Source organism: Staurois parvus, unplaced genomic scaffold, assembly GCF_062004578.1.
Source record: "Staurois parvus isolate SC_StPar_1 unplaced genomic scaffold, SC_StPar_1.0 ptg003999l, whole genome shotgun sequence".
NCBI lineage: Eukaryota > Metazoa > Chordata > Amphibia > Anura > Ranidae > Staurois > Staurois parvus.
The window spans coordinates 1-13,704 of record NW_028321794.1 but is presented as its reverse complement, the minus strand read 5'-3'; positions in this window follow the sequence as shown (position 1 = coordinate 13,704).

Sequence of the window (13,704 nt, the reverse complement as noted above, 5' to 3'; positions counted from 1 at the left end):
AGGAGGACCCCACTTCTGACACAGAAATATGGGAGGAGACCCAGGAGGACCCCACCGCTGACACAGAAATATGGGGGGAGACCCAGGAGGACCCCACCGCTGACACAGAAATATGGGGGGAGACCCAGGAGGACCCCACCGCTGACACAGAAATATGGGAGGAGACCCAGGAGGACCCCACCGCTGACACAGAAATATGGGGGGAGACCCAGGAGGACCCCACCGCTGACACAGAATTATGGGAGGAGACCCAGGAGGACCCCGCCGCTGACACAGAAATATGGGAGGAGACCCAGGAGGACCCCACCGCTGACACAGAAATATGGGAGGAGACCCAGGAGGACCCCACCGCTGACACAGAAATATGGGAGGAGACCCAGGAGGACCCCAATGCTGACACAGAAATATGGGAGGAGACCCAGGAGGACCCCACCGCTGACACAGAAATATGGGAGGAGACCCAGGAGGACCCCACTTCTGACACAGAAATATGGGAGGAGACCCAGGAGGACCCCACTTCTGACACAGAAATATGGGAGGAGACCCAGGAGGACCCCACTACTGATACAGAAATATGGGAGGAGACCAAGGAGGACCCCACCGCTGACACAGAAATATGGGAGGAGACCCAGGAGGACCCCACCGCTGACACAGAAATATGGGAGGAGACCCAGGAGGACCCCACCACTGACACAGAAATATGGGAGGAGACCCAGGAGGACCCCACCGCTGACACAGAAATATGGGGGGAGACCCAGGAGGACCCCACCGCTGACACAGAAATATGGGAGGAGACCCAGGAGGACCCCACCACTGACACAGAAATATGGGAGGAGACCAGGAGGACCCCACCGCTGACACAGAAATATGGGGGGAGACCCAGGAGGACCCCACCGCTGACACAGAAATATGGGAGGAGACCCAGGAGGACCCCACCGCTGACACAGAAATATGGGAGGAGACCCAGGAGGACCCCACTGCTGACAGAAATATGGGGGGACACCCAGGAGGACCCCACCGCTGACACAGAAATATGGGGGGAGACCCAGGAGGACCCCACCGCTGACACAGAAATATGGGAGGAGACCCAGGAGGACCCCACCGCTGACACAAATATGGGAGGAGACCCAGGAGGACCCCACCGCTGACACAGAAATATGGGAGGAGACCCAGGAGGACCCCACTTCTGACACAGAAATATGGGAGGAGACCCAGGAGGACCCCACTTCTGACACAGAAATATGGGAGGAGACCCAGGAGGACCCCACTACTGATACAGAAATATGGGAGGAGACCAAGGAGGACCCCACCGCTGACACAGAAATATGGGAGGAGACCCAGGAGGACCCCACCGCTGACACAGAAATATGGGAGGAGACCCAGGAGGACCCCACCACTGACACAGAAATATGGGAGGAGACCCAGGAGGACCCCACCGCTGACACAGAAATATGGGGGGAGACCCAGGAGGACCCCACCGCTGACACAGAAATATGGGAGGAGACCCAGGAGGACCCCACCACTGACACAGAAATATGGGAGGAGACCAGGAGGACCCCACCGCTGACACAGAAATATGGGGGGAGACCCAGGAGGACCCCACCGCTGACACAGAAATATGGGAGGAGACCCAGGAGGACCCCACCGCTGACACAGAAATATGGGAGGAGACCCAGGAGGACCCCACTGCTGACAGAAATATGGGGGGACACCCAGGAGGACCCCACCGCTGACACAGAAATATGGGGGGAGACCCAGGAGGACCCCACCGCTGACACAGAAATATGGGAGGAGACCCAGGAGGACCCCACCGCTGACACAAATATGGGAGGAGACCCAGGAGGACCCCACCGCTGACTCAGAAATATGAGAGGAGACCAAGGAGGACCCCACCGCTGACACAGAAATATGGGAGACCCAGGAGGACCCCACCGCTGACACAGAAATATGGGAGGAGACCCAGGAGGACCCCACCGCTGACACAGAAATATGGGGGGAGACCCAGGAGGACCCCACTGCTGACACAGAAATATGGGAGGAGACCCAGGAGGACCCCACCGCTGACTCAGAAATATGAGAGGAGACCAAGGAGGACCCCACCGCTGACACAGAAATATGGGAGACCCAGGAGGACCCCACCGCTGACACAGAAATATGGGAGGAGACCCAGGAGGACCCCACCGCTGACTCAGAAATATGGGGGGAGACCCAGGAGGACCCCACCGCTGACTCAGAAATATGGGGGGAGACCCAGGAGGACCCCACCGCTGACTCAGAAATATGGGAGGAGACCCAGGAGGACCCCACCGCTGACACAGAAATATGGGAGGAGACCCAGGAGGACCCCACCGCTGACACAGAAATATGAGAGGAGACCCAGGAGGACCCCACCGCTGACTCAGAAATATGGGAGGAGGACCCCACCGTTGACACAGAAATATGGGAGGAGACCCAGGAGGACCCCACCGCTGACACAGAAATATGGGAGGAGACCCCACCGCTGACACAGAAATATGGGAGGAGGACCCCACCGCTGACCCAGAAATATGGGAGGAGACCGAGGAGGACCCCACCGCTGACACAGAAATATGGGAGGAGACCCAGGAGGACCCCACCGCTGACTCAGAAATATGGGAGGAGGACCCCACCGTTGACACAGAAATATGGGAGGAGACCCAGGAGGACCCCACCGCTGACACAGAAATATGGGAGGAGACCAAGGAGGACCCCACCGCTGACACAGAAATATGGGGGGAGACCAAGGAGGACCCCACCGCTGACACAGAAATAAGAGAGGAGACCAAGAAGGACCCCACCGCTGACTCAGAAATATGGGAGGAGACCCAGGAGGACCCCACCGCTGACTCAGAAATATGAGAGGAGACCAAGGAGGACCCCACCGCTGACACAGAAATATGGGAGGAGACCCAGTAGGACCCCACCGCTGACACAGAAATATGGGAGGAGACACAGGAGGACCCCACCACTGACACAGAAATATGGGAGGAGGACCCCACCGCTGACACAGAAATATGGTGGAGGACCCCACTGCTGACACAGAAATATGGGAGGAGACCCAGGAGGACCCCACCGCTGACACAGAAATATGAGAGGAGACCCAGGAGGACCCCACCGCTGACTCAGAAATATGGGAGGAGGACCCCACCGTTGACACAGAAATATGGGAGGAGACCCAGGAGGACCCCACCGCTGACACAGAAATATGGGAGGAGACCCCACCGCTGACACAGAAATATGGGAGGAGGACCCCACCGCTGACCCAGAAATATGGGAGGAGACCGAGGAGGACCCCACCGCTGACACAGAAATATGGGAGGAGACCCAGGAGGACCCCACCGCTGACTCAGAAATATGGGAGGAGGACCCCACCGTTGACACAGAAATATGGGAGGAGACCCAGGAGGACCCCACCGCTGACACAGAAATATGGGAGGAGACCAAGGAGGACCCCACCGCTGACACAGAAATATGGGGGGAGACCAAGGAGGACCCCACCGCTGACACAGAAATAAGAGAGGAGACCAAGAAGGACCCCACCGCTGACTCAGAAATATGGGAGGAGACCCAGGAGGACCCCACCGCTGACTCAGAAATATGAGAGGAGACCAAGGAGGACCCCACCGCTGACACAGAAATATGGGAGGAGACCCAGTAGGACCCCACCGCTGACACAGAAATATGGGAGGAGACACAGGAGGACCCCACCACTGACACAGAAATATGGGAGGAGGACCCCACCGCTGACACAGAAATATGGTGGAGGACCCCACTGCTGACACAGAAATATGGGAGGAGGACCCCACCGCTGACACAGAAATATGGGAGGAGACCCAGGAGGACCCCACCGCTGACACAGAAATATGGGAGGAGACCCAGGAGGACCCCACTGCTGACACAGAAATATGGGAGGAGACCCAGGAGGACCCCACCGCTGACTCAGAAATATGGAAGGAGACCCAGGAGGACCCCACCGCTGACACAGAAATATGAGAGGAGACCAAGGAGGACCCCACCGCTGACACAGAAATATGAGAGGAGACCAAGGAGGACCCCACCGCTGACTCTGAAATATGGGAGGAGACCCAGGAGGACCCCACCGCTGACACAGAAATATGGGAGGAGACCCAGGAGGACCCCACCGCTGACTCAGAAATATGGGGGGAGACCCAGGAGGACCCCACCGCTGACTCAGAAATATGGGGGGAGACCCAGGAGGACCCCACCGCTGACTCAGAAATATGGGAGGAGACCCAGGAGGACCCCACCGCTGACACAGAAATATGGGAGGAGACCCAGGAGGACCCCACCGCTGACACAGAAATATGGGAGGAGACCCAGGAGGACCCCACCGCTGACACAGAAATATGGGAGGAGACCCAGGAGGACCCCACCGCTGACACAGAAATATGGGAGGAGACCCAGGAGGACCCCACCGCTGACTCAGAAATATGGGAGGAGACCCAGGAGGACCCCACCGCTGACTCAGAAATATGAGAGGAGACCAAGGAGGACCCCACCGCTGACACAGAAATATGGGAGGAGACCCAGTAGGACCCCACCGCTGACACAGAAATATGGGAGGAGACACAGGAGGACCCCACCACTGACACAGAAATATGGGAGGAGGACCCCACCGCTGACACAGAAATATGGTGGAAGACCCAGGAGGACCCCACTGCTGACACAGAAATATGGGAGGAGGACCCCACCGCTGACACAGAAATATGGGAGGAGACCCAGGAGGACCCCACCGCTGACACAGAAATATGGGAGGAGACCCAGGAGGACCCCACTGCTGACACAGAAATATGGGAGGAGACCCAGGAGGACCCCACCGCTGACTCAGAAATATGGAAGGAGACCCAGGAGGACCCCACCGCTGACACAGAAATATGAGAGGAGACCAAGGAGGACCCCACCGCTGACACAGAAATATGAGAGGAGACCAAGGAGGACCCCACCGCTGACTCAGAAATATGGGAGGAGACCCAGGAGGACCCCACCGCTGACACAGAAATATGGGAGGAGACCCAGGAGGACCCCACCGCTGACTCAGAAATATGGGGGGAGACCCAGGAGGACCCCACCGCTGACTCAGAAATATGGGGGGAGACCCAGGAGGACCCCACCGCTGACTCAGAAATATGGGAGGAGACCCAGGAGGACCCCACCGCTGACACAGAAATATGGGAGGAGACCCAGGAGGACCCCACCGCTGACACAGAAATATGGGAGGAGACCCAGGAGGACCCCACCGCTGACACAGAAATATGGGAGGAGACCCAGGAGGACCCCACCGCTGACACAGAAATATGGGAGGAGACCCAGGAGGACCCCACCGCTGACACAGAAATATGGGAGGAGACCCAGGAGGACCCCACCGCTGACACAGAAATATGGGAGGAGACCCAGGAGGACCCCACCGCTGACTCAGAAATATGGGAGGAGACCCAGGAGGACCCCACCACTGACACAGAAATATGGGAGGAGACCCAGGAGGACCCCACCGCTGACAGAAATATGGTGGGAGGACCCCACCACTGACACAGAAATATGGGAGGAGACCAGGAGGACCCCACCGCTGACACAGAAATATGGGGGGAGACCCAGGAGGACCCCACTGCTGACACAGAAACATATTGGAAGCCAGATTGGATTTGCCAAAACCCTTCTGGGAGATGTTCTGGGGGCAGACGGAACAAAATGGCAGCTTTTTGGTAAATCTCATCATTCTACTGATTTCAGAAAAAGCTTTGAGGCCTTTACAGAGAAGAATCCAGTCCCTCCAGTCACACATGGTGGGGGGGGGTCACAGTCCCTCCAGTCACACATGGTGGGGGGTCACAGTCCCTCCAGCCACACATGGTGGGGGGGGGGGTCACAGTCCCTCCAGTCACACATGGTGGGGGGGTCACAGTCCCTCCAGTCACACATGGTGGGGGGTCACAGTCCCTCCAGTCACACATGATGGGGGGTCATAGTCCCTCCAGTCACACATGGTGGGGGGGTCACAGTCCCTCCAGTCACACATGGTGGGGGGTCTCAGTCCCTCCAGCCACACATGGTGGGGGGGGGTCACAGTCCCTCCAGCCACAGATGGTGGGGAGGGGGTCACAGTCCCTCCAGTCACACATGGTGGGGGGTCACAGTCCCTCCAGTCACACATGGTGGGGGGGTGTCACAGTCCCTCCAGCCACACATGGTGGGGAGGGGGTCACAGTCCCTCCAGTCACACATGGTGGGGGGGGTCACAGTCCCTCCAGTCACACATGGTGGGGGGGTCACAGTCCCTCCAGTCACACATGGTGGGGGTCACAGTCCCTCCAGTCACACATGGTGGGGGGTCACAGTCCCTCCAGTCACACACGGTGGGGGTCACAGTCCCTCCAGTCACACATGGTGGGGGGGTCACAGTCCCTCCAGTCACACATGGTGGGGGGGTCACAGTCCCTCCAGTCACACATGGTGGGGGGGGTCACAGTCCCTCCAGTCACACATGGTGGGGGGGGGGTCACAGTCCCTCCAGTCACACATGGTGGGGGGGTCACAGTCCCTCCAGTCACACATGGTGGGGGGTCACAGTCCCTCCAGTCACACATGGTGGGGGGTCACAGTCCCTCCAGTCACAGTCCCTCCAGTCACACATGGTGGGGGGGTCACAGTCCCTCCAGTCACACATGGGGCGGGGTCACAGTCCCTCCAGTCACACATGGTGGGGGGGGTCACAGTCCCTCCAGTCACACATGGTGGGGGGGTCACAGTCCCTCCAGTCACACATGGTGGGGGGGTCACAGTCCCTCCAGTCACACATGGTGGGGGGGTCACAGTCCCTCCAGTCACACATGGGGCGGGGTCACAGTCCCTCCAGTCACACATGGTGGGGGGGTCACAGCCCCTCCAGTCACACATGGTGGGGGGGTCACAGTCCCTCCAGTCACACATGGTGGGGGGGTCACAGTCCCTCCAGTCACACATGGTGGGGGGGTCACAGTCCCTCCAGTCACAGTCCCTCCAGTCACACATGGTGGGGGGGGTCTCAGTCCCTCCAGTCACACATGGTGGGGGGGTCACAGTCCCTCCAGTCACACATGGTGGGGAGTCTCAGTCCCTCCAGCCACACATGGTGGGGGGGGTCACAGTCCCTCCAGCCACAGATGGTGGGGAGGGGGTCACAGTCCCTACAGTCACACATGGTGGGGGGTCACAGTCCCTCCAGTCACACATGGTGGGGGGGGGTCACAGTCCCTCCAGCCACACATGGTGGGGAGGGGGTCACAGTCCCTCCAGTCACACATGGTGGGGGGGGTCACAGTCCCTCCAGTCACACATGGTGGGGGGGTCACAGTCCCTCCAGTCACACATGGTGGGGGTCACAGTCCCTCCAGTCACACATGGTGGGGGGTCACAGTCCCTCCAGTCACACACGGTGGGGGTCACAGTCCCTCCAGTCACACATGGTGGGGGGGTCACAGTCCCTCCAGTCACACATGGTGGGGGGGTCACAGTCCCTCCAGTCACACATGGTGGGGGGGGGGTCACAGTCCCTCCAGTCACACATGGTGGGGGGGGGGTCACAGTCCCTCCAGTCACACATGGTGGGGGGGTCACAGTCCCTCCAGTCACACATGGTGGGGGGTCACAGTCCCTCCAGTCACACATGGTGGGGGGTCACAGTCCCTCCAGTCACAGTCCCTCCAGTCACACATGGTGGGGGGGTCACAGTCCCTCCAGTCACACATGGGGCGGGGTCACAGTCCCTCCAGTCACACATGGTGGGGGGGTCACAGTCCCTCCAGTCACACATGGTGGGGGGGTCACAGTCCCTCCAGTCACACATGGTGGGGGGGTCACAGTCCCTCCAGTCACACATGGTGGGGGGGTCACAGTCCCTCCAGTCACACATGGGGCGGGGTCACAGTCCCTCCAGTCACACATGGTGGGGGGGTCACAGCCCCTCCAGTCACACATGGTGGGGGGGTCACAGTCCCTCCAGTCACACATGGTGGGGGGGTCACAGTCCCTCCAGTCACACATGGTGGGGGGGTCACAGTCCCTCCAGTCACAGTCCCTCCAGTCACACATGGTGGGGGGGGTCTCAGTCCCTCCAGTCACACATGGTGGGGGGGTCACAGTCCCTCCAGTCACACATGGTGGGGAGTCTCAGTCCCTCCAGCCACACATGGTGGGGGGGGTCACAGTCCCTCCAGCCACAGATGGTGGGGAGGGGGTCACAGTCCCTACAGTCACACATGGTGGGGGGTCACAGTCCCTCCAGTCACACATGGTGGGGGGGGGTCACAGTCCCTCCAGCCACACATGGTGGGGAGGGGGTCACAGTCCCTCCAGTCACACATGGTGGGGGGGGTCACAGTCCCTCCAGTCACACATGGTGGGGGGGTCACAGTCCCTCCAGTCACACATGGTGGGGGTCACAGTCCCTCCAGTCACACATGGTGGGGGGTCACAGTCCCTCCAGTCACACACGGTGGGGGTCACAGTCCCTCCAGTCACACATGGTGGGGGGGTCACAGTCCCTCCAGTCACACATGGTGGGGGGGTCACAGTCCCTCCAGTCACACATGGTGGGGGGGGGTCACAGTCCCTCCAGTCACACATGGTGGGGGGGGGGTCACAGTCCCTCCAGTCACACATGGTGGGGGGGTCACAGTCCCTCCAGTCACACATGGTGGGGGGTCACAGTCCCTCCAGTCACACATGGTGGGGGGTCACAGTCCCTCCAGTCACAGTCCCTCCAGTCACACATGGTGGGGGGGTCACAGTCCCTCCAGTCACACATGGGGCGGGGTCACAGTCCCTCCAGTCACACATGGTGGGGGGGTCACAGTCCCTCCAGTCACACATGGTGGGGGGGTCACAGTCCCTCCAGTCACACATGGTGGGGGGGTCACAGTCCCTCCAGTCACACATGGTGGGGGGGTCACAGTCCCTCCAGTCACACATGGGGCGGGGTCACAGTCCCTCCAGTCACACATGGTGGGGGGGTCACAGCCCCTCCAGTCACACATGGTGGGGGGGTCACAGTCCCTCCAGTCACACATGGTGGGGGGGTCACAGTCCCTCCAGTCACACATGGTGGGGGGGTCACAGTCCCTCCAGTCACAGTCCCTCCAGTCACACATGGTGGGGGGGGTCTCAGTCCCTCCAGTCACACATGGTGGGCGGTCACAGTCCCTCCAGTCATACATGGTGGGGGGGTCTCAGTCCCTCCAGTCACACATGGTGGGCGGTCACAGTCCCTCCAGTCACACATGGTGGGGGGTCACTGATGGTTTGGGGTGCTTTGCTCCTTCAGGCACTGGATGTCTTGGCCGTGTACATTGTATTATGAAATCTGAAGACTACCAAAGAATTCTGGGGGGCAATGTAGGGCTCGGGGTCAGGAAGTTGGGTCTCCATCAGAGGTCAGGGGGCTTCCAGCAGGACAATGACCCAAAGCACACGTCACAAAGCCCCCAGAAATGGTGTCAGACAAAGCGCTGGAGAGGACTGAACTGGCCAGGAATGAGTCCAGATCTCCATCCCATAGAGCTCCTGTGGAGATCTCAGACCAGCAGCATGAGAGACCCGGAGCAGTTGGGAAAAGGAACCCTTCCAATCTGAGGGACCCGGAGCAGTTGGGAAAAGGAACCCTTCCAATCTGAGAGACCCGGAGCAGGTGGGGAAAGGAACCCTTCCAATCTGAGGGGCCTGGAGCAGGTGGGGAAAGGAACCCTTGCAATCTGAGGGGCCCGGAGCAGGTGGGGAAAGGAACCCTTCCAATCTGAGAGACCCGGAGCAGGTGGGGAAAGGAACCCTTCCAATCTGAGAGACCCGGAGCAGTCGGGGAAAGGAACCCTTCCAATCTGAGAGACCCGGAGCAGGTGGGGAAAGGAACCCTTCCAATCTGAGAGACCCGGAGCAGGTGGGGAAAGGAACCTTCCAATCTGAGGGACCCGGAGCAGGTGGGGAAAGGAACCCTTCCAATCTGAGGGGCCCGGAGCAGTCGGGGAAAGGAACCCTTCCAATCTGAGGGGCCTGGAGCAGTTGGGGAAAGGAACCTTCCAATCTGAGAAACCCGGAGCAGGTGGGGAAAGGAACCCTTCCAATCTGAGGGACCCGGAGCAGGTGGGGAAAGGAACCTTCCAATCTGAGGGACCCAGAGCAGGTGGGTAAAGGAACCCTTCCAATTTGAGGTACCCGGAGCAGGTGGGGAAAGGAAACTTCCAATCTGAGAGACCCGGAGCAGTCGGGGAAAGGAACCCTTCCAATCTGAGAGACCCGGAGCAGTTGGGAAAAGGAACCCTTCCAATCTGAGAGACCCGGAGCAGTTGGGAAAAGGAACCCTTCCAATCTGAGAGACCCGGAGCAGGTGGGGAAAGGAACCCTTCCAATCTGAGGGGCCTGGAGCAGGTGGGGAAAGGAACCCTTCCAATCTGAGGGGCCCGGAGCAGGTGGGGAAAGGAACCCTTCCAATCTGAGGGACCCGGAGCAGTTGGGAAAAGGAACCCTTCCAATCTGAGAGACCCGGAGCAGGTGGGGAAAGGAACCCTTCCAATCTGAGGGGCCTGGAGCAGGTGGGGAAAGGAACCCTTCCAATCTGAGGGGCCCGGAGCAGGTGGGGAAAGGAACCCTTCCAATCTGAGGGACCCGGAGCAGTTGGGAAAAGGAACCCTTCCAATCTGAGAGACCCGGAGCAGTCGGGGAAAGGAACCCTTCCAATCTGAGGGGCCTGGAGCAGGTGGGGAAAGGAACCCTTGCAATCTGAGGGGCCCGGAGTAGGTGGGGAAAGGAACCCTTCCAATCTGAGAGACCCAGAGCAGATGGAAAAAGGAACCCTTCCAATCTGAGAGACCCGGAGCAGTCGGGGAAAGGAACCCTTCCAATCTGAGAGACCCGGAGCAGGTGGGGAAAGGAACCCTTCCAATCTGAGAGACCCGGAGCAGATGGGGAAAGGAACCTTCCAATCTGAGGGACCCGGAGCAGGCGGGGAAAGGAACCCTTCCAATCTGAGAGACCCGGAGCAGGTGGGGAAAGGAACCCTTCCAATCTGAGGGACCCGGAGCAGGTGGGGAAAGGAACCCTTCCAATCTGAGGGGCCCGGAGCAGTCGGGGAAAGGAACCCTTCCAATCTGAGGGGCCTGGAGCAGTTGGGGAAAGGAACCTTCCAATCTGAGAAACCCAGAGCAGGTGGGGAAAGGAACCCTTCCAATCTGAGGGACCCGGAGCAGGTGGGGAAAGGAACCTTCCAATTTGAGGTACCCGGAGCAGGTGGGGAAAGGAACCTTCCAATCTGAGAGACCCGGAGCAGTCAAGAAAAGGAACCCTTCCAATCTGAGAGACCCGAAGCAGGTGGGGAAAGGAACCCTTCCAATCTGAGGGACCCGGAGCAGGTGGGGAAAGGAACCTTCCAATCTGAGGGACTCAGAGCAGTCGGGGAAAGGAACCTTCCAATCTGAGAGACCCGGAGCAGGTGGGGAAAGGAACCTTCCAATCTGAGAGACCCGGAGCAGGTGGGGAAAGGAACCCTTCCAATCTGAGAGACCCGGAGCAGGTGGGGAAAGGAACCTTCCAATCTGAGGGACCCGGAGCAGTCGGGGAAAGGAACCTTCCAATCTGAGAGACCCGGAGCAGGTGGGGAAAGGAACCTTCCAATCTGAGAGACCCGGAGCAGGTGGGGAAAGGAACCCTTCCAATCTGAGAGACCCGGAGCAGGTGGGGAAAGGAACCTTCCAATCTGAGAGACCCGGAGCAGGTGGGGAAAGGAACCTTCCAATCTGAGAGACCCGGAGCAGGTGGGGAAAGGAACCTTCCAATCTGAGGGACTCAGAGCAGGTGGGGAAAGGAACCCTTCCAATCTGAGGGGCCCGGAGCAGGTGGGGAAAGGAACCCTTCCAATCTGAGGGGCCCGGAGCAGTCGGGGAAAGGAACCCTTCCAATCTGAGGGGCCTGGAGCAGTTGGGGAAAGGAACCTTCCAATCTGAGAAACCCAGAGCAGGTGGGGAAAGGAACCCTTCCAATCTGAGGGACCCGGAGCAGGTGGGGAAAGGAACCTTCCAATTTGAGGTACCCGGAGCAGGTGGGGAAAGGAACCTTCCAATCTGAGAGACCCGGAGCAGTCAAGAAAAGGAACCCTTCCAATCTGAGAGACCCGGAGCAGGTGGGGAAAGGAACCCTTCCAATCTGAGGGACCCGGAGCAGGTGGGGAAAGGAACCTTCCAATCTGAGGGACTCAGAGCAGTCGGGGAAAGGAACCTTCCAATCTGAGAGACCCGGAGCAGGTGGGGAAAGGAACCTTCCAATCTGAGAGACCCGGAGCAGGTGGGGAAAGGAACCCTTCCAATCTGAGAGACCCGGAGCAGGTGGGGAAAGGAACCTTCCAATCTGAGGGACCCGGAGCAGTCGGGGAAAGGAACCTTCCAATCTGAGAGACCCGGAGCAGGTGGGGAAAGGAACCTTCCAATCTGAGAGACCCGGAGCAGGTGGGGAAAGGAACCCTTCCAATCTGAGAGACCCGGAGCAGGTGGGGAAAGGAACCTTCCAATCTGAGAGACCCGGAGCAGGTGGGGAAAGGAACCTTCCAATCTGAGAGACCCGGAGCAGGTGGGGAAAGGAACCTTCCAATCTGAGGGACTCAGAGCAGTTGGAGGAAGAAGAGCGATCCAAAATTCCAGTAGAGGTGTGGAAGAAACTCATTGATGGTTCCAGGAAGTCATTGATTTCAGGGATTGTTTGCAAGGGGCGTGCCACCAAATATTACATGGAGGGTGCCAATAATTCTGACCATTTTGGGGTTCTGGGGGGGATGGGTCAGATTTGGCTTTTTGTTTCTCCACCTTTTTTTTGTGTCACCGATACAAACCAAAGAAATAAACACGAGAATGCCGAAACATTTGTCATGGCAATTTTCTGGGTGAAGTGGGGCGTTATCGGACAGAAATGTGCATTAGAAGCTGCAGCCAGTCAGGCAGAGCTCCGCCTCATTTTCTGGCCGGAGGACGTCCATCATCATCTAGCCATTTCCTCCCCAGCTTGGCTGTCGCCGGCCCCTCCCCTTTCATTCATTGGATTCCAGTTCCTTCAGTCATTGAGGCTCAGCATCACACGTGGACATTACCTATCACCCTGCCCCTCCACCCAGCCTTAACCCCCTGCATTGCATAGAGAAGCAAAGAGACCCAGTGATGAAAGTATGCCGGGAAAACAGATTTTTTTATTAATAAGTTTATTATGTTGATGAGGGGAAGGCGGAGCCAGGGAAGGCGGAGTCAGGGAAGGCGGATAATTAGCAGAATAAAACGAAAATAATTTTTTTTGGATTAGAGAAGAATTTCAGTTTAATTAAAGCAACTTGGATCTAAAAACAAACAAACAGGTTCTATACTTCCCGTCCTGCCGCCAATTCCTCGAATTTCAATTGTCTTGCAGAGCAAGGCCGCCAGCGTTCAGCTGAGACCCTCATTCTGATTCGCCGTCGGGTGTCCTGATCCCCTGATGAAGAGCTGTGGCTCCACCCACCAGCCGCCATTTCTCATGTTTTCAGGGACAGAGAAGTGACAGGTGAGAGGAACCGCAGATTGCAGTCGGGGGCAGGGACTCTATAACACGGGACCTCCACTGACAGAGGATCGGGAAGAGCGACTCAAATCCAGATCTAAGGAGCCGATATTCATCGATCACCAATCA